This window comes from Dendrobates tinctorius, unplaced genomic scaffold (assembly GCF_039654945.1).
Source record: "Dendrobates tinctorius isolate UK_male_01 unplaced genomic scaffold, ASM3965494v1 ptg000129l, whole genome shotgun sequence".
Classification (NCBI taxonomy): domain Eukaryota; kingdom Metazoa; phylum Chordata; class Amphibia; order Anura; family Dendrobatidae; genus Dendrobates; species Dendrobates tinctorius.
The window spans coordinates 18195906-18218647 of NW_027361797.1; positions in this window are offsets into that span (position 1 = coordinate 18195906).

Sequence of the window (22742 nt, forward strand, 5' to 3'; positions counted from 1 at the left end):
TATGACCGGCTCTCCTTCCTCGCCCCAATTCTGGATCTGAGACCGTAAGTAGATACCTCACACCACATTACACAAATACTTTACAGGGCCAAAAATATTGATGTATTTTTGTCTCTGTTCTATTTCATAACAGAACTCAATCCAACCTTATGGATTGAGGAACGGCCTCAGAGGCAGAGCCCATAATAGATCCTGTAGAGGATGAGGTGGCTGGCCCATCTTCTCCCCCTACAAGAAGGATGGCAGAAGATGAGGCATCACAGGACAACCCATTGGCTGCCCAACACACAACACCACCAGGACGGTCTGCTGCTGCCCCATCACCCATCCTGGAAGAGCCGGGCAACTTGAGCAGCAGCCCAATTGGCCAGATCAGGGCATCCCCACAGGCTGCTCTTACATCACGGCGAACACGAAGAAGGCACCAGGTCACTATTCAAGAGAGCAGGACCAATGTGGACACAGGGATGCTCAATTATTTATCAAGAGTAACTACAGATGATGGGGAGGAGGCCTACTCACGTAGCCTCACCCTTTATCTCCGTGCCCTTACCCGTGAGGTCAGGCTCCGTATTAGGGGATGTTTTCAGATCCTGCTTGATGCAAGCACCCCCCCAATACCCCATATGAGCTATTCGAATATCTGGAGAGGTGGCAGCTCTCCCCCCAGAAATCTAATGCGCATGAGACCATCCACACAGATGCTTGCTCAAGCAGGGTCCGAACATCCTCTAATACGTGGGCCTACACCTCAACCCCTTCCTCCCACTACCCAACCTTATATTCAGCAGCCACAAATGTCAGCCTCTAGCCAACCCCACCAATATGGCTACTTGTACCCACCCAGTGTTGGAGGCTGGTCCCAACCTGGTTGGGGACGATCTGGCTATCTTGGTGGGTATGAGCCACGTGCCTATCACAGCCAACAAGATGCCCCTCACCATCATCATTACTCTGGCCAGTATCCCCAACAGTCCCAGGAGGCAGGACAATTCCAACATCATGGGCAACAGTATGGCCCCACACAGGGCGATGTTGGCCACAGTGTCCAGCAGCACCCACAGGCTGCTCTTCCACGTTCCCCTTCCCCAACCTATGAGGATTTATAAGTCTGATGGCCGTAGATGTCCAGTGCGGTTTAACTGGTGCTCCAAATACAAAGGAAAAAACAGGTGTTCTCCATCACCAAACTTTGTTACCTAATTTAACATTCTAATTTTTTAACAATTTTTTCCAATCATATTAAAGAATACATTATGACACGCAAGGCTACCTCACGCCTTTCAGACAGATATTACATGTGTATACAAAAGTGAATATTTAAACGCGCTATACTGTAAAGTCAAAGGATGAAAATACACTACTCACTTGCTAATGCCTAGGAAAGGCATGCTGGCCTTAGTGAAGTAGTCACCTTTTTTGCTAGCAATCTATAGTAACAAATCAAGGTGACCAGCCTTCAGAATATCACGCTCTCTCTATGTCTTAACAAGTGAGTTTTGTTTTTTCATCCTTTCCAGTATAGCATGGTTAAATATTCTCTGTTCTACAGACAGGTAATATCTGTCTGAAAGCCGTGAGGTAGCCTTGCCTGTCATGGTGGAATATTTCTATGATTGGAAAACATTCTGAAGAAATGTGAGTGTTATCTTTTAGCATTAATTTTGTTGATGGAGCTCACCTATTTTTTTCCTTTCTAGTTAAATATTCTCATGCAGCAATGTTGTTATTGCCTAATCTTTTTTTGGGTCATGTTATGTAATGTTACTTTTCAAAAAAGTTTAAGAAGGCACAAAGGGCCATTTTGCCCATTGCCAAAATGTTCATATGGCAATATTATGTTTGCCTTTAAGAACCAAAAAAAAAGGCAAAACTAAAAATTTGTCTACTATAGTTAACGTCTCTGTGTGATTTTTCAAAAACCCTGTCAACATACTAACATACACTAACCAATGCAATGAAACAGTCATACTATCATAAGGGGTTGAGTAATATATATTTAGACACGCTTAAAAAAAAAAATTAGAACATAGACACAGCATGCTCTTGTCAAGAAGTTGCCCCCTCAGGTGAGATAAAGTAATTAGTGAAAATATCACGCACTTTGAGGCCAGAGAGCGGTCTACGTTGAGGGTTCATAGGTGGTCTCACCCTGCGCACATTGCCCAGCCTACGCATAACACCATCAGAGGAGGAACAATCATGTATCCTGGTGAAGTTATGCAGAACAACACAGGCTTTCACAACTTCATTCACATTTTGTTCACTCAACTGAATGGCAGACTGGAGTAACCGCCATTTGGCACAAAGAATCCCAAAGGAACACTCCACCAGTCGCCTAGCACGTGATAGGCGCAAGTTAAAAATTCTGCACCTGTGCTCAAGGTTGCGTCGGGGATATGGCCTCATGACATTGCGCGATAACTGAAACGCCTCATCTGCCACAAGGACATAAGGGACTGATTGTTCAGGGGAGCCTGGTAGCTGGCGTGGTGGTGGTAGATCCAACTGGTTGGTGCGTAGCCGCGAGCCATTATGGAAGTATTGAAGACTCTAGAGTCTCCCGTCCTTCCATAGGCCCCAATGTCAACAATTATAAACTTGTATTGAGGGTCTACCAGAGCCAACAATACAACAGAAAAGTATTGTTTATAATTGAAGAATTGGGAGCCAGAGTTCGGCGGCTTACGCACCCGGATATGTTTGCCATCCAGGGCCCCAATACAATTTGGAAACTGGCAGTCCTCCTCAAAGTCCCTTGATATCCTCAACCAGTCTTCCATCCTGGGCTCAGGCATGACCACTTGATGGAGTCTTGTCCAGATTTCTGTACATGTAGACCTCACTATGCCTGAAATGGTTGATCTTCCAATGAGAAACTCATGGTGGAGGGCGGCATAAGACAGGCCAGTGGACAGGAAGCTGTAGAACAACATAAATTGATAAGTTTAGAATGCATAAAGTCCAAAAACATCAGTTACATGCCGACCAAACTTGGTAGGAACTGAGATAGAATAACACACACATATTTGGTTGCACAATGACTAAGTGATATGCAGGACATATTAGAGCTAACATTCTGGTGTGTAAGTTGAAACATATTTGGAGTAAGATGAGGGCATTAAACTTTGCCCAAGAAGGCAAAAAAACAGACTTTAGCACACACATTATGAACATAGAGAATGTGGTTGTGTAGTACATCCTGTATTGTGAGTAGAAGCCGCTCCTCTGCAGATATAGCTTTGCGCATCCTTGTGTCCTGAAAGGTTATCCCAGGGCGCACTGTCTCCAAGAGTCGATCAAATGTGGAAATGCTCATGCAACAGTTCTGGTAAAATTTCTCAGGATGCTCCCGCAGAGAAGAATAGAGGCAGTGAAAATGACCTCTTGTGAGTCGTTGCCTCAAAAGTGGATGGACCCACATGCGTCTCCTCCTCCGCGGATCCACTATCACTGGGTATGGTTGGCCAAAGCGCCGTGACAAAAGCCAGTTAAACAGAACCTGCTCAGTTGTATTGAATCTCAGACCCTCTGCCATGTTGCACAAAGAACACCAACACACCTCGTGAAAGCAAGCTCACAAATGGACAGAATGGAGGCAGCCACCTGTTTCTGAGTGCATAAATAGGGTGCAGGCTAATGATTTAAATTGTTAGCAGGCCTCAAAACCGTTAAATGTCCATTTTGCAAGGCTGCGAGAAAGTCTCGCCATACGGATTGCATACGGATGCCATACGGATGCAGACATGCGCAAAATACGCGACTGCACCTGGCTTACGGATGACCTATGAAGCACTATTTAGGGGTCATTCATCCGTATTACGCATGTAAACTACGGACCGTATTTTGCACTGATTAGTGTGACTCCAGCCTTAGAGTACCACTACATGACAATTTGAATCAAATGTGTTAGAGGCCCTCTCTTATGTTTAACCCCTTCATGACCGGAGGCTTTTTTTTGGTTTTGTGTTAGGGCTCGATTTTTGCGGGACAAGCTGCTCTTTTGAACGATACTATTGGTTTTACCATGTCGTGTACTAAAAAACGGGAAACAAATTCCAAGTGCGGTGAAATTGCAAAAAAAAGTGCAATCCCACACTTCTTTTTTGGTTGGCTTTTTCTTTACTACTTTTTACAACAAACAGGCTCTCCATGCATATGCTGTGACTGTCACACAGCCGTAACAAAATAAGGAAATGGTTGCACTCAATTGCATTAAGGCATATCAAATATCAAAGGGCGGAGTGAATAGCATCTTTTGGCCAAATTTTTTTTTAAGTATCTCATATGTTTTTTCTAAATTCCAAAAGCCATTATGCTATACACACTTCATATATTTCATATTTGATATGCTTTAATGCAATTGAGTGCAACCATTTCCTTATTTTGATATGTAACCTGTTTTTTGGTATGCACCTATTCAGACTAGGATGTGCCATCAGTTTTTTCTGTCATTTGCATGCTAGCTTTCTGACTGAGCACTCCGCCCTTCATCAAGCTGTGATTTTAATTACTTCCAATCACTTTTTGGTTCTTATCTTCCTATAAATATAGGCTTTATCTTGTTATTAGCCAGTAGTTCACATGAGGCAGTTAAAATAGGGACCCATTCAATGAGATCACCTTGACGTTGGTGAATGGGCTCACATCTTTTGGCCAAATTTTGTGCTAAGTATCTCATATGTTTTTTCTAAATTCCAAAAGCCATTATGCTATTCACATTTCATATATTTCATATCTTATATGCCTTAATGCAATTGAGTGCAACCATTTCCTTATTTTGATATGTAAGCTGTTTTTTTGGTATGCACCTATTCAGACTAGGATGTGCCGTCAGTTTTTTCTGTCATTTGTATGTCACACAGCCATGACACATGCAGCTGCGGCGCCAATCATCTGATAGCCGGCGCGATCCAGGAAGCCGGGTTCCCTCTGCAGCTTATTCTGTAAGCGATATAACTTGCCGAATAAGAAGGAACCCGAACAAATTCGCCTAACTATAATGGCGAGTCCCTCTTCCACCAATTTTTGCAGTTCTTGCTTCCTTCATCAATTACACAGAAATTTCCCCTTTGTTAATAAAAATTAGAATTTTGGTTTACTTTATTATTTTTTTAAATCCTTTTAAAATGTTGCTTATATACAAGTCATTAAGTTCAACACTATTGTTCTCAGCAGTGATCTGGGAGTCAAAGATGCTTCTAGGGCTCTTACCTGGATTTCTCATTGACTCCCATTATACTTATTAGTTGAAACGAGCATCTGAGCATTAGTAGTTGCTCAGTTCGAGTAATGGGTATCCGAGCATTTTAGTGCTCGCTCATCCCTCATTCCTCATTCCTCTTGGTATCTGTTTTGATCTATGTGTTTATTGGTGTGCTATGCTGTAATCTCTATTGTCTGTACAAGTCCCATCTATAATGTAAAGTGCTGCGGAATATGTTGGCACTACAGAAATAAAATTATTATTATTAATTATTATTTTATAATTACTATTATCCCTAGTAGTGACATTTCTTTAAATTTTGTTCAGGACCTTTATGTAATGATAATGAGATACTTTTAGGCTAAAACTAGATAACTGTATTATACAGGGTGGGCCATTTATATGGATACACCTAATAAAATGGGAATGGTTGGTAACCCAGATCAGTGCGCTGAATTTGCAGAATGGGCAAAACAAAAATTGGAAGAGGACCCTCAGTTTACACAGAACATCATGTTCAGGGATGAGGCAAACTTTTTTGGGTGGGCCATTTATATGGATACACCTAAATACCAGACATCAACACAATATCTATCCACTCCTCACATGTTAACCTCTGCGACATGTCAATGGCAGTAAGCAAAGAGAAACTTGTAAATAACTCATGAAAGTTACATTAAAACCAAGCACACCATTGCTTTTCTTGTCAAATTCTCAAGTCTGATGTGTCACATGACCTTCTTCCCATTGAAAAAAATAAAGTTGGATCCAAAATGGCTGACTTCAAAATGGCCGCCATGGTCACCACCCATTTTGAAAAGTTTTCCCCCTCTCATATACTAATGTGCCACAAACAGGAAGTTGATATCGCCAACCATTCCCATTTTATTTAGGTGTATCCATATAAATGGCCCACCCTGTAGATTGCAGCCCTGAAGATTCTACCAAGATACTCTACAGCTATATACAACTCTTCCAAACTATAGTGTTATATATGCAGTATAAAAAAGTATTCATAAGGAATTGTTTATGTGGCTGTAATACAGCACACAGTAGTAAACATACCTCATTCTCCATTCTGAATAAGATCTGGCCTGCTCCTGTCCCATTGGTATTTTGCCTGCTGTCATTCTCTCATGCTTGTTTAATTAGAATCTATAATTAAGTGCAATTGCATTTTCCACCCTCTGCATTTATTACAACATGATTACTTTATCTGGATGTGCTCATACTTGAACTTTGGTAATGATTTTGTGTGATCACTGACCTGATCGTTCCAATCCTTTCATTCACTGGTAAACAAAGACTCAATTTACTCTGACTTCAGTGAAATGATGGGAAGCAGAATGTATTGTATGCTAAAGTAAAATCAACCCCGAAATTGCTCAGTGCAGCCCTGCAATATTTCCGCTCACTCTATCTATATATTTTTTGGACATCCTTTTCTATTTGCTAGAGTAAAGAACAGATTTATTTTTGACTCATGACTCTGAAAATCCTCAGACATCTATGAAAAAAATGGACTCCCACTGAGTCTAGGTATTTGCGTGTAGGAACTGGAGACATGGTACGAGAATAAACTTGCTATGGTGCCAAAAAGCTCAGTAAGAGCATGTACCTAAGTGAGGATGCATTACATAGGTCAAGTAAACTGGGATGTCAACTTGATTTTTTTTTCAGGGCAGCTTATGAAAAAAATAACTAACAGCCAACATTTATTATGGACACAATGGAATGCTATCATAAGTCATTGAGAATTTAAGTAATATTTGCCTACAGCCATAATTTGGATGTAAAGACATTAGCTGCATTCACTGTGAACTGTTCAATGATGATAATAACACTCACAATATTTTGTGCAAGTTTCTCCAGTTTTACAAAAATCAGGTAGTATTCAAATTTTTTGTGGACAAGGGAAAAATGCACCCTATTTTTACAGATTGCTCAGGGTGGTTTCACATTAGCGCTTTTTAAGCGCACGCACGGCCGGGGGTAGCTCCGCCCCCGAGCCGGCTCTCTGCCCGGCGTGCCCGCCCCTTGCTTGTAGCGCCGCCTCCTAGCGCACAGCGGCGCCTGCGATCGGCGCACCCTATCTTTAGCATAGGGTGCGCAGATCGTGCGCAGGCCGTGCGCTAGTTGCGCTTTGACCTGCGCTGCGCACTTTTGATGGTGCGCCGTGCGCGCCAAAATCAAACTTTTTGGATTTTGGCGCGCACGGCGCACCGTCAAAAGTGCGCAGCGCAGGTCAAAGCGCAACTAGCACACGGCCTGCGCACGATCTGCGCACCCTATGCTAAAGATAGGGTGCGCCGATCGCAGGCGCCGCTGTGTGCTAGGAGGCGGCGCTACAAGCAAGGGGCGGGCACGCCGGGCAGAGAGCCGGCTCGGGGGTGGAGCTACCCCGGCCGTGCGTGCGCTTAAAAAGCGCTAATGTGAAACCACTCTAAGGAAGTTTTGGACAGTTGGCAACCCTACCATTGTGGAGTTTCTAGAGTGGTACATAGGTCAGGATGGAAAAGACTGTGAAGTCTAGCAGAAAGCACTGGTCATGCAGGGATGATGGCTGTTGAGCAGAGAAAGAGGGAAAACTGTGTTGCTTAAGACTGAAGAAGGGCTGAAATAATCAACTAAGGCCTCTTTCACACATCAGGTTTTCGCCGTCAGGCGCGATCCGGCACTTTTGACAAAAACCGGATCCGGCGAAATGCAATGCCAGATCCGGTTTCCCCCCCATTGACTTGCATTTGCGCCGGATTGGGACGGATGTCCATGCGTTTCATCCGGTTTTCGCCGGATCTGGAAATGTGTCGCAATCCGGCGTCTGGAAAAAACGGCTACTGTAACGTTTTTTGTCTCCGGCAAAAAAGCCGGATACGCCGGATCCGGCTGTCCGGCTTTTTCACACAATGAAAGCCTATGAGCGCCGCAATGCGCCGGATCTGGTGATAGCCGGATCCGGTGGCTGGATCCGTTTTTTTTGGTCTGAGCATGCTCAGTAGCTCTGCCCACAAGACACATACACTCACTGGCCACTTTATTAGGTACACCATGCTAGTAAGGGGTTGGACCCCCTTTTGCCTTCAGAACTGCCTCAATTCTTCGTGGCAGAGATTCAACAAGGTGCTGGAAGCATTCCTCAGAGATTTTGGACCATATTGACATGATGGCATCACACAGTTGGCGCAGATTTGTCGGCTGCACATCCCTGATGCGAATCTCCCGTTCCACCACATCCCAAAGATGCTCTATTGGATTGAGATCTGGTGACTGAGGAGGCCATTTGAGTACAGTAAACTCATTGTCATGTTCAAGAAACCAATCTGAGATGATTCGAGCTTTATGACATGGCGCATTATCCTGCTGAAAGTAGCCATCAGATGTTGGGTACATTGTGGTCATAAAGGGATGGACATGGTCAGCAACAATACTCAGGTAGGCTGTGGCGTTGCAACGATGCTCAATTGGTACCAAGGGGCCCAAAGAGTGCCCAGAAAAAATTCCCCACACCATGACACCACCACCACCAGCCTGAACCGTTGATACAAGGCAGGATGGATCCATGCTTTCATGTTGTTTACGCCAAATTCTGACCCTACCATCCGAATGTCGCAGCAGAAATCGAGACTCATCAGACCAGGCAACGTTTTTCCAATCTTCTACTGTCCAATTTCGATGAGCTTGTGCAAATTGTAGCCTCAGTTTCCTGTTCTTAGCTGAGAGGAGTGGTACCCAGTGTGGTCTTCTGCTGCTGTAGCCCATCTGCCTCAAAGTTCGACGCACTGTGCGTTCAGAGATGCTCTTCTGCCTACCTTGGTTGTAACGGGTGGCAATTTGAGTCACTGTTGCCTTTCTATCAGCTCGAACCAGTCTGCCCATTCTCCTCTGACCTCTGGCATCAACATGGCATTTCCGGCCACAGAACTGCCGCTCACTGGATTTTTTTTCTTTTTCAGACCATTCTCTGTAAACCCTAGAGATGGTTGTGCGTGAAAATCCCAGTAGATCAGCAGTTTCTAAAATACTCAGACCAGCCCTTCTGGCACCAACAATCATGCCACGTTCAAAGGCACTCAAATCACCTTTCTTCCCCATACTGATGCTCGGTTTGAACTGCAGGAGATTGTCTTGACCATGTCTACATGCCTAAATGCACTGAGTTGCCGCCATGTGATTGGCTGATTAGAAATTAAGTCTTAACACACAGTTGGACAGGTGTACCTAATAAAGTGGCCAGTGAGTGTATATAAAAGCATGACAGTGGGACCCTCAGCCACACCCAACATGCCACCCAAGACAGCAACCAGGCGCAGGAGAAGGCAGGAGACCACTGCAGCACCATCAGCACCACCACCACCCCAAATGGAGCAGCATGCTGAACAACGGGAGGGGAGTCCAGCAGCAGATGAGAGACGGTAATTATCAAATCCCCCATTCCTCAAAACTAGGGCCATGGAATATCAAGATATTCATTGGCCCTTTGTTTCTCTTTATTCAACAGCCACACAAGAGATGCAGCAGCAGCAGTGGCAGCACTGGCAGCAGCAACAGCACCACCCACAGCCATGGAGTCTGGCCAGCAAGAGGACAGCACATCTTCCTCTGGGAGCCCTCCCTCGCATCGTCAGCATTTGACGGTAAGTTTTTATTTCCAAAATCCATCATCTCTGTAATATATGTCTATTCATTGCCTTTTAATTCAAAACAGGAATCACAAGCTGAAGAGGAGCTCTCAGAAGAAGAAGGAAGGGGTGGACAGATACCTGGAGTGGGCTCACAATTGGTAAGTTTTTTGCATCAAACGCAGAAACACAACATCACACTACACACAACACATAGAAAACAATGTACCGCAGACCACACACAGCAAACAAATGCCAACATTCAAACACATACATTTTTTTCTTTTCTTCTCTAGTCTTCCCAATCTGGTGCTCGGCCAAGAGGTCCTCGCAGTGCCTCCCAGGGTCGTCGGCGGCAGCAACGTGGCGGTTACCAGCGTGTAAGTATAATATTTAAGTTAAATTTTGGTACACTTTTTATTTCATGTCTTAAGTGTGGTGACTAATTTTGCTATTTTTCTATTTTACTTTAACAGCCTTCACAGCGTGCTCCCGACTCAGACGGTGAGGATGGAGGAATTGATGTTGACCACCTCATCGATCTCGTCAGAGAAAGGGAGCTGCTATGGAATATGGCTGACCGCCGCCATGCTGACCTGATCGTTACCCGACGACTCTGGGAGGAAATCTGTTCGCTCCTTGTGGCCCGCTGGGAGGACCTCGGTGCTTGGGCCCAGATTAAAGAGCGTAAGTATATACAGTACCGGTTGCTTGATGTAAACCAGTGTTTCCTGAACTCCAGTCGTCGTGGTCCCCACAGATCATGTGTTCAGGATTTCTATTTACTATGGAAATCCTGAAAACATGACCCCTGGGGACCATGAGGACTGGAGTTTGGGAAACACTGATGTTGTATACTAACCACTTTGTCCTTTCTCGTTTCAGGGGACAGAATTGTGAAGCGGTGGCGGTCTGTGAGGGATCGTTTCAAGAAGGAGTTCAATAAAGAGATGCGGGCCCCGAGTGGATCTGGAGGACGCAGGAGCAAGTACAAGTACGCCCGAGCCCTGTCGTTCCTCCGGGATACAATGGTCACCAGAAAAAAAAATGTTTAGATGTAACAATTTTTTTTCAGCCAGGGCCATGCCATGTCACTATTTTAATTGTTTTTTTTTCTCTTTATTCCACAGCACGGTGAGCAGCACTCGGGAGCCTGCACGATTGGACCCTTCTGAGGCGATCCCTGAGGAGACCGGCACCGAGGGACACTTCGACCGCCACGGCACATCTGCACCTTCCCAGCCTTCCCACACATTCGACCCATCTGTCCCATCCACCAGCACAGGAGCATCGTGGCCGCCTACATTACATGAAGCTGCTGGTGAGGAGATCGCTTTCCCTTTATCCCACCCTTCTGCCCCTGCCACCTCTAGTACACCTGCGGGTACTGGGCGGCAGCGGCAGAGGGGTCAGGAAAAGACTTATGCGCCAGAGTTCTTGCATCTGAATGCATCTTTCCAGAACTGTCTAAAAGTCTTGTCAGAGTAAATCTCCGCAGGCTTTCAGCAGATCAACTCCAGCATTATGGAGGTGAAGACACTTCTGCAAACCATGCATTCAGAAGCAAGATCTTCGCCAAACCACACCTTTTTCAGGTCTGTTGTGGAGCGCATGGAAACGCTCTCTCCTACCCAGCAGATGCATGTAATGCATTCATGCCACGGTGCTCTCCAGCACGTTACCTCCCAACCTCCTCCCACCCCAGTAGTTCCTCCACCTGCACCCCCTCCAGCCACTTTCCATCCTCCCCCTCCTATTACATACCAGCCACCTCCCCAGTACCAGCAACCTCCCCAGTACCAGCAACCTCCCCAGTACCAGACATCTCCCCACTTCCAGCAACCTGCCCCGTACCAAACTCCTTCCCCGTACCAAACTCCTTCCCCATACAACTTTCCATCAACATCATCTGCTCCTACAGTCCCTGCCCAACCCTCCACTCCACCGCCCACCACCTCTTCTGCCTCCCACATGTCCACCCATTCTGTAGCTTTTTCCACACCTTCACCTCTAACTGTTCCTTCCCCACCACGATCCCAGTCCTCTCTCCACACTCCCAGTGTCGAAGTGTCCCGCAGCCCCTCCAGCAGTATTTCCACCCCACACTACACAGATTTATAATGTGTGTTTTTTAATAAAAATGGTAATTTGGTTTAAAACATTTATTAAAAAAGTTTTTTTCACTTTAAAAACATTTTACAAAAAAAAAAATATTTTAAATAAAAGTTAAATTATCGTTTTACAATGGTTGTCTGTCATTTCTTTCTGCGGTGAACTATGTTTAAAAAAAAGGTTAAATACAGGGTATTTCAAAGGTAAAAAGGTCTTCAAAACCAGGTATATAACTGTGGGTAAATTTTAGCTTTTTGCCACAGTTGTGTTCCTGGTTGTGTTTGAAGCAAAGTATTTCACCTAAAAAGTTGTGTTTATTGTTGGTGATTTCCTAACAATGTACACAACTTTTGTTAAAAGGTGAAATACTTTGCATAAAACACAACCAGGTACACGCCTGTGGCCTAAAGGTAAAAATATTAAGACCATGACAAGATAGCCAACTTTGGTTGGCAAAGGTATATACTGTTGGTACAGAAGGTACACAAGTTTGGTTAGGGCACAAATCTTTCACACTCTGTCATCCTGCCAGTGTACTCTGCCTTGAGGTGACATAAAGTATAGTGCAAAATTGTCCCTCATTACTGAAACCGTCACAGAACTTCTAGTGGTAATGTCATGGTAATCTTGCAAGGTGGTTTCTTCAGAGGTGTCCTCAATGGAAATGGGTTCCTTGCAGATAACAAAATTGTGGAGTACCACGCAAGCTTTGATCACCTCGTCCACAGTTTCTGTCTTGAGGTTGATCGCAGTCAATAGGACCCGCCATTTGGCTGTCAGAATACCAAAGGTACATTCAACCATTCTTCTTGCTCTTGTGAGGCGGTAATTAAAAATGCGCTTTGTTCTTGACAATCCTCTGCTACTGTACGGTTTCAAAAGGTGTTCTGACAGCTGGAAGGCTTCATCCCCTACACAGACAAATGGCATAGGTGAACCAGATGTTTGCGGCAGCGGTCTAGGGGGTGGGAACTGAAAGGTGTTTCCATACAGTTTACGCCCCATGGCAGACAGCTTGAAAACTTGAGAGTCATTGGAGCGGCCATAGGCCCCAATATCAGCAGCAATAAACTTGTATTCCGCGTCAGCGATGGCCATGAGGACAATTGAAAAATATTTCTTGTAATTGAAATATTCCGATCCCGATCCGGCTGTCTTTACAATGCGGATATGTTTCCCGTCCACAGCGCCCAAGCAGTTCGGAAACTGACATATCTGTTGAAACTTTTCTGAAATTTCAATCCACCTCTCTGTTGTGGGCTCTGGTAAAAACTCTTCAGCTAAGGAGTCCCACAGTGCACGGCATGTGTACTTCACTATTCCAGATATGGTGGAAATCCCGAGTCTGTACTGGAAATGCAGTGACAAAAGGGATTGTCCAGTTGCAAGAAATCTGTGGGGAATTAAAAAACAATCAATTAGTTTAAAATCACAGCATTACATACCAAAAGTCAGCTATAACACTTGGAGATGCAAACTACCACCAACAAGATTGCAGTGAAAGTGTGCTCTGATGCGAGCATATCCAATAAATGTGGCTTACCTTAAAGTCACCATCAGACGCTCTGCGGGTGAAACAGAGAAGCGGCAATAGGTGTCCGATTTTCTTATGAGGTGTGCAATGCGCTCCACCAAGTAATCAAAATTCTCCATTTTCATCTGAACATATCCAAAAAATGTATCCGGGTTTCGTCTAAGGTCCATGCAGAGTGTAGAATAGACCCCACGCGTCATTCTCGTGGCTGTGATGGGGTGGATCCACAAACATCGTCTACGATGCCTGATGCGCTGCTGCTGTCTCGCTCTCTCCTTCTCCAGAACAATCACCCTCAAACGATTTGCCTCCGCTGTAAAATCCGCCAAATTCTTCAAAATATTTCCAATCACAACATCCATCTTCGCCAGTAACTTGCTCTTCTCTCCAACCTGCACTTTCTCCTCTACAACCTGTCAAAGAAGGGCTGTAGGACCACGCTATATATAGTTTTTCAGTAGCCAATCCCTTTCGGAAGGCCACAAGGGGCAATTTTAAAAACCGGATCCGGCGTAATCCGTTGAAAAACGGATCGAAAACCGGATGAACCAGATGAGACGGATCCGATTTTGGCTGTCAAGCGCAAGACGGATCCAGCAGAAAACCGGATCCGTCACATCCGGTTTTACTAAACATTTGCGCCTGACGCCAAAAACCTGATGTGTGAAAGTAGCCTTAGAAGTAACTTCATTACTGCCCCAGGATAAAGGTGAATGGATCAGCAAAATTCAAATTGACTTGTTCACACTGATTTTCCCAAGAAAATGAATTCTCAGAGAAATTCTTCTTCCTGAGTTGAATGTATCATTAAATGTTTCAGACCCCAGGGCATAATAAATGTAAGATGTCAAAAAGAAAACAAAAAACTTATGCTCACCCCACTGTTCAGCTCTCGCATCGCTCCTCACCTTCATCATATGGTCCTTTGTGTATATTCTTATCACCGGCCTGAGCCCGAGGCTTCTGCACAAGCATCTAAGAAGTCATGATGACATCACAACGTGTTCCCCTATCTTGAGCACAAATGAGGAACCAACCTAGTACTCATCACAGTTGGAGACTCATCCTAGGGTGAGAGTTCTAGGGATTTCAGCGTTCAAAGCATCGATCCGAAGATGTGTCAAGGAAACGATGGATGACATTGAGGAACAGAGCTACCAGAGAGGAGACTATAAGTGTCACCTCATTTTTAACCTTTTGATGGTCATTTAAGGTTCAAAATCTGGTGGCCAGTGGTCACCATTTTACTGAATTCTTATGAAAGCACAAAAGATTACAAAATTACAAAAGAATCAGAATTTTGGCAAATTCAATTCCACTCGAATATATTCAATCCTCTCTACCTCAGATTATTAAAACTACAGCCAAAAACAACAAAAGGGTCCTCTTCTATGGAGTTTGCAAGAGGCAGAATAATTATATTTCAGTGAGGTTAAAGGATAATATTTGCATAAACATACAAGCTTGTTTTTCTACTTGTCTCTGTATCTCCAGACCTGACAGACATAGCACATATTACAATTACTTTTTGTTTTGCATCTTACCTTGTCATCTTTTTCGTCTTTTTTGTAATCAGATATAATCTTCTTTTAGTATTCAACATTAATCAGTCCAACTCTGAAAGCAAACACGCAAATCTTTTCTGAGAGCATGAATATGGTTTCATAGCCATTTGTTTCGTGTATCACTGTTTTTCAGGTTGCTAAAATTGAAGTCACAGTTCTGAAAGGATTAATGCGATCCGGTTGTAATCTGTTCTTTTCTCTGTGTTGTATCCTTGTTCCCTTGAGTCAGTAATAAATGTTATCGCCTTTCCCGTCGAGGGCACCTTGTTTAAACGCTTCTTCTCCAATCAAGGTCAGTCAAGATGTTTGTGTTATCTTAAATACTTTTATTCCTTTTATTTCTCTCTTTGCTTAAATAAAAGCAAAAAATAACCTTTTTTTTATATAAAAAAAAAATTCTTTCTATTGAATTTTGTATATGAACGTGTAGTATATCATAGAAAATGTCACCCTCACCACTATGGTTGTCTAGCATACAAAATATCACCCACCACTTCTAACCAATTATCCTCCTTTATTCGAAAAGGAAAAAAATGATCTCTTTCTTTACCATCCACCACTTGAAGGAAGTTACAGCCAACATTCTCATGGCATCTTAAATTCTTTTCTCTCATTTTTTTCCATGTAATAAATTACCTCATTGTAATATTTTCATTACCTTCAGAATCAGTTCCTTCCTTTATTTGAGGGAATTTAATTATACATTTTTCATATTTATTTTCCTGGCAAAACATAGTAGAACTAATGTCACCAGATTTTTAACACATTTAGATGCTAAAACATTATTCATCCAAAGGCACAACATTTGTATCCAGGGGAATTTCAGTTCTATACATATTAATAACAGTTGTGATCAGGGTCGGATTGGCCCACCGGGAAATCGGAGAATCCTCCGGTGGGCCTGCCCCAGCTCCTGCCTCCTTCACATTAGTGCCTGCTCTGCCCTGTATTCCATTCCTGATGCCAGCGGGCCGCCTGCACTGCTCAGCAACAAGTGATGTGAAGTGAGTCCTTTCTCATCACCTGCTGCTGCCGGCTTCTATTGATCTCACTGCTCTCACCGCTCTCTCAGCTGCAGAGTGCTCGATGAGATCAATAGAAGCCAGCAGCAGCATGTGATGAGAAAGCACTCACTTCACATCACTTGTTGCTGAGCATGGCAGACGGCCCGCCAGCACTGGGTATGGAACAACGCACACACAGAAAAGCCAGCACTATCACAGATTGTGAAACTGCACACACATCATGGGCGCGTCTAAACGGAATATTATCAAAGAGATAACAAATTGTATAAAAATTAAAGGTCATGCACAAAAATAAATACGGATCATAAAAAAAGGAAGTGCAATATTTAAAGATCAATAAAATAATATCAATAAAAGCAATTTTTTATTAATAATAATGAATAATAAAATCAAAATATTATAAGCTGAATCAGATACTGGGGCACGTAACACATAATTATATGAAAATTTCACTGTGACCCCAATAGGTTTATAATAAAAAAATTAATATTACATAAAGCCCAAAAGATAATCAACACACAAGTAACATGATAGCACCTTAATAATATAACATGTCCTTAAAAAAACAAATCACATTGTGAAATCATATGAAAAAGGTAAGTGCAATAGGTTTATGTTAAAAATTGACAGTAACTTGATAGCACCTTAATAATATAACATATGTCCTTAAAAAAAAAAAAATCGCAGTGTGAAATCATATGAAATAAAGCCTATGCTACATTATTTATGAATTAGTGATTGCAATTTTTGCACATTTTTTCTGCACTTTCCTTTTTCATATGATTTCACACTGCGATTTGTTTTTTTAATGACATATGTTATATTATTAAGATGCTATATGTTACTGTTAATTTTTTTTATTATAAGCCTATTAGGGACACAGTGAAAATTTAATATAATTATTATGTTATGTGCTCCAGTATCTGATTCAGCTTACCGTATATTATTTTGATTTTAGTATTCACTAGCTGAAGAGCCCGGCGCTGTCCGGTTAGTTATAACGGTTAGTTATAACAAATTATAATGATTATATCTATACTGTATATACTGTATAAAGCTGAGTGTAGAGCTCCGCCCACTCCGCATAGCCACATTCACTATAATATCCCACATCATCCTGTCAGCCAGAGCCACTGTACTACTACCCCTAACCCTAATATCCCACATCATCCCATCAGCCAGAGCCACCGGATAACTATCACTAATATCCCACATCATCCCGTCACAGCCGCTGAACTACTACCCCTAATATCCCACATCATCCCATCAGCCAGAGCCACCGGACAACTACCACTAATATCCCACAACATCCAGTTACAACCGTCAGACTACTACCCCTAATATCCCACATCATCCCATCAGAGCCCCCGGACTACTCCCCCTAATATCCCGCATCATCCCATCAGCCAGAGCCACCGGACTATTACCCCTAATATACCACATCATCCCGTCAGCCTGGGGTCAGAACCAGAGCGCTGAGTGGAACAGTCCTAACTTCCATACTGGGTATCCCTTTAAGAGAGGCCTGGCATCAGAACCAGAGCGCTGAGTGGATTTGCCTTGACTTCTATACCAATGATCCCTTTAATAGAAGCCTGGGGTGAGAATCAGAGCGCTGAGGGATTTACCCTAACTTCCATACCAGAGATCCCTTTAAGAGAGGCCTGGGGTCAGTACCAAAGTGCAGAGTGGATTTGCCCTCAGTTCCATACCGGGGATCCCTTTAAGAGGGGCCTTAGGTCAGAACCAGAGCGCTGAATGGATTTGCCCTAATTTCCATACCGGGGATCCCTTTAGGAAAGCCTGGGATCAGAACCAGAGCACTGAATGGATTTGCCCTGACTTGCATACCAATGATCCCTTTAATAGAACCCTGGGGTCAGAATCAGAGCGCTGAGGGATTTTCCCTAACTTCCATACAGGAGATCCCTTTCAGAGAGCCTGGGGTCAGTACCAGAGCATTTGAATGCAATTGCCCTGACTTCCATACCAGGGATCCCTTTAAGAGAGGCATGGGGTCAGAACCAAAGCGCTGGATGGATTTGTCCTGACTTCCATACCGGAGATCCCTTTAAGAAAGGCCTGGGGTCAGTACCAAAATGCAGAGTGGATTTGCCCTAACTTCCATACCAATGATCCCTTTAAGAGACCCTGGGGTGAGAACCACAGAGCTGACTGGAACGGTCCTAACTTCCATACCGGGTATCCCTTTAAGAGAGGCCTGGGGTCAAAACCAAAGCGATGGATGGATTTGCCCTGACTTCCATACCGGATATCCCTTTAAGAGGGAAGATGTGCCTATGGGATGGAGGATGTGTGATGAGAATATGGGCACGGGAGGGGGTGATTCATTTCTGTCATGTGCTCTCAGCTCCTTTCTTGGGGGGGCAGACAATGGCTGGGAGCTTATGTTCCCGGAGATGCTAGATTTCTCCCACCATGTCACTGTCTGCTGAGGTGTTGTCAAGTGGGAAAACTTGCTCATAGCAACCAATCACAGCTCAGCTTCTTTTAACCAGCTCTGATGAAATGAGAGATGCTTCGTGATTGGTTGGTGATACACACACACATACATACGTTCAGTTTTATATAGAGAGATTATTATTAATAAAAAATGTTTTTATTGATTTTTGTGGTCTTTATTGCACTTCCTTTTTTATGATCTGCATCTAGAACAGAGTTGATTTTTTTTAGGGAATTATGTTACTGGAAGGTGCAGGGCTTTCTTCAGTACAGTGAAGACCCGATAGCAGGAAGCTGCGATCTGCTGATGCTGATGAAGAGGAGAGGGATGAGAGAAGTGAGAGGATACACCATGGATCCCTGTGAGGGGAGGACTGATGGGCTGCACAATGGACCCATGTACAGATGGGAATGAGGAGCCATGACTCAGTGTGAGTGCTCTGAGGATTTATTTTGGAAAGGGTTGTTGTAACTTGAATGAGGCTGCATAGGGAAGATGATGATGAGGGGCTGTGTGGAGAAGATGGGGATGATGATGACTCTGCGAAGAAGGGGGATAATGAGTGCCTGTGTGGAGAAGGAGGATGATGAATGACTGTTTGGAAAAGGGGGCATGATGATGAGGGGCTGTGTTTAGAACGTGGGGATGATGAGGGGCTGTGCGAAGGGGGATGATGAGGGGCTGTGTTAAAAAGGGGCATGATGATTGAGGGCTGTGTGGAGAAGAGGGTATGATGATGAGGGGCTGTGTGGAGAAGGGTGTATGATGATGAGGAGCTGTGTGGAGAAGGGTGTATGATTAGGGGCTGTGTGAAAAAGGGGGCATGGTGATGAGGGGTGTGTGGAGAAGAGGGTATAATGATGAGGAGCCATGTGGAGAAGGGGGTATGATAATAAGGGGCTGTGTGGAGAAGGGGGTATGATGAGGGCCTGTGTGGAAAAGGGGACATGATGATGAGGCGCTGTGGGGAGAAGGGGGCATGATGATGATGGGATGTGTGGAGAAGGGGTGTAATGATGGATTTGTGGAAAAGGGAGGGATGATGAGCTTTGTAGAAAAGAAAGGATGATGAGGGGCTTTGTGGAAAAGAAAGGATGATGAGGAGCTTTGTGGAAAAGAAAGGAAGATGAGGGGCTTTATGGAAAAGAAAGAATGATGAGGAGCTTTGTGTAAAAGAGGGTGAAAGGGGGATATGATGAGGGGCTTTTTGGAAAAGGAGGAAAAGTAGGGGCTATGTGGAGAATGGGGGTGAGAAAAAGCCTTTTGGTGCAGCGGTGAGTTCACCGCAGTTCACAAGGAGACACTTCTCAAAGTGAATTGCGGTGAACTATTGGAGCTCAGCGCTGCACCATGAGACTTTCTCACTGTGCTATCAGGGAGCTCACCAAGGTCACTGCAGTTCAGGGGCCTGGCTGAGAACACAGCCTCAGTGACCGGTGGTAACCTCAATGATGTCACCGCTGCTCATTGCTGCTGTTGTGTATCTGTCATGCGTGTGACTGATGTGTATGAATCCTGAATCTAGCATGTGACAGGTGTGTATGTGTCATGTGTCTAGCATGTGACTGGTGTGTATGTCATGTGTCTAGCATGTGACTGGTGTGTACATATGTGTCATGTGTCTAGCATGTAACTGGTGTATATGTGTCCTGTGTCTAGTTTGTGACTGGTGTGTTTGTATCCTGTGTCTAGCGTGTGAGTGGTGTGTATGTGTCATGTGTCTAGTGTGTGACTGGTGTGTATGTATCCTGTCTCTAGCATGGGACTGGTGTGTTTGTATCCTGTGTCTAGCGTGTGAGTGGTGTGTATGTGTCCTGTTTCTAGTGTGTGAATCTGACACATATCTAGTGTGTGTATGTGGCACATGTCTAGTGTGTGTATGTGGGATAGGATTAGCATGCACTCAGTCTTAAATTCGAGGTGCTGGTGCAACGGACCGTGAAGGTCCTATCACTAAATAAATCAGAATTTCAGATAACATAAATTTATTAACAGTACATGGGAGCACAAAGAAATATCTGTATATAGTTGAAGAAGGCGACTATAAAGAATGACGTTTTGGCTCCACCGGAGCCTTAATCATATTGTCGCTGCAAGATAAAGAAAAAATATATATTATATATAATATTTCTAGACAGGCAGTGTAGGGTGGGAACTCCCGCTTGAACTTAGCATTTGCATCGGGTGTCCTCAGGCGCGCATGCTAATGCACACCGTGTGTCAAAGCAGGGTCAACCACCAGCTTAGTTTTCCCTGGGGGGGTTAAGTTATAGGGACCCCAATTAGTATTTTTCTTTATGCCTGTGCAGTCTAACAGGGTATAGTCTTTTTCTTTGCTTCATAGTACCGCTCTGTGGTGTAACATAGCGTTTTACTTTGCGCTCTGTGGACACTGAGTGACATTTAACTCAGTGTGCTTTAAGTGTTTTCTTGTAGCCTTTCTCTGCCATTGTGCTAGCAGTGGTTTCTCCATCACCGCACGGTGGGCCTTGGGTTGCAAACACACCTTATTATAATTCTTATATGGTGCGTTCCGCCAACCCTAACAGCGAGTGATCAGTGGTCACATTATATTTTGATTTGGTTCAGATTTAGCTTTAATTCACTTTGCATTTTGTTAAATGAAAAAAAAAAGAAACTATTAACACTTTCATTTTAAAAGAATTCTTATTTTACTGCATTTTGGCCCCACTTACATAAACATTTTGCACAGTACTCTATATTTAGCAGTTTCCTAGACCTTAAACATAATGCTAGAGCACATGAATTATCTCCACGGTATTCAAACATTGTATTCGGGACCAGCCGCGATCACACACTCACGGCTAGTGTTGAGCGATACCTTCCGATATTGGGAAATATCGGATCGGATTGGATCGGACCGATACCCCAAAAATATCGGATATCGCCGATTCCGATACTGGAAACCAATGCAAGTCAATGGGACACAAATATCGGAATGAAAATAAACCCTTAATTTCCTTGTAGGTTAATTCTACATGAAGGAAAACAACTAAGAATAATGTCAAATGTATTGGGATAGGTGGAGGAGACATTAAAGGCATAGAGGTTTAGCCCAATCAAATGGAATAGCAGGAATTAATTTTTTTTTTAAGACGTTCGGAGTTAGGCCTCTTTCACACTTCTGTTTTTTGGATCAGTTCAAATCCGCCAAAAAGTCATACAAGCGGAGAGAGATTTTTTTTTTTGTCCGGCACCCAGAAAGAATTTCGGGTTAAATTAGTCTCTGGAGGATCCGTCAGAAAAAAAACCATTGCAAGCTCCGTTTTGAAATCTTTGAGGATGGTGACGGACAGCAACTTTTGGCGGATCCTCAAAAAAAACGGATGTAACGGACGGCAATCCGTCACAATCCGCCATTAATGTAAGTCAATGGGGGAAAAAACGGATCCTCAAAAGAAAATTGAGGATCCGTTTTTTTCAAAACCTGGCGGATTGTGACTGATTGTAAAAAACGGAAGTGTGAAAGAGGCCTTACAAAGATATTGGCTATGTTAAGCTTTTTTATATTTTGTCAGATATTTATGTTTCACTACTTCCATGGTCTTTAAAAATAAAACAGGAATTTGCGCTAATAATACCCGCATAATAACCACTCTCTATAGGGAAAGCAAAGATGGATGCCAGAGAATTTAATATGCATCTATGTAAAACAATAATAATGACCCCCTTACTCCTGTGGGGGGGTGTGCTATAAATATGTATCTCACTGTAAAAAGTGAGTAGCAGTTTAAAAAATACAACCAGTCTCACTGCCCAATAAACATGAATGAGTCTGTCACTAGGAAGAAAAAATCATACTGACCGTCCAGATTACTGTTCATGTCATGGGCAATGGTAGCAGTCTTGAATTCAGAACATAGCAACTCCTCTCCTGATGGGCTTTGATGAATTCCAGTAGTGGTGTAATACTCAGTCCAAAAAAATGCAGGCTAGTAGTGGGTAGACTCCAAAAAAGGTCACCTCTGCTATAGTCGCGGGCGATGCTCCGGCCGGTAGCAATCGCCCAATTCCCCCAATATTGCACTGCCCGTTATCAGTGGGACATGCAGCGGGAGACGCGGTTAATGCCGGCAAGGTACAGGACCTTGCGTGACGTCACAGTCACGTGTTGAGTCACGTGACCGGCTTAGAAAGACTGACAGGATCAACAACCAATCCTACGCGTTTCGGAGGCTTACTGCTTCCTTCCTCAG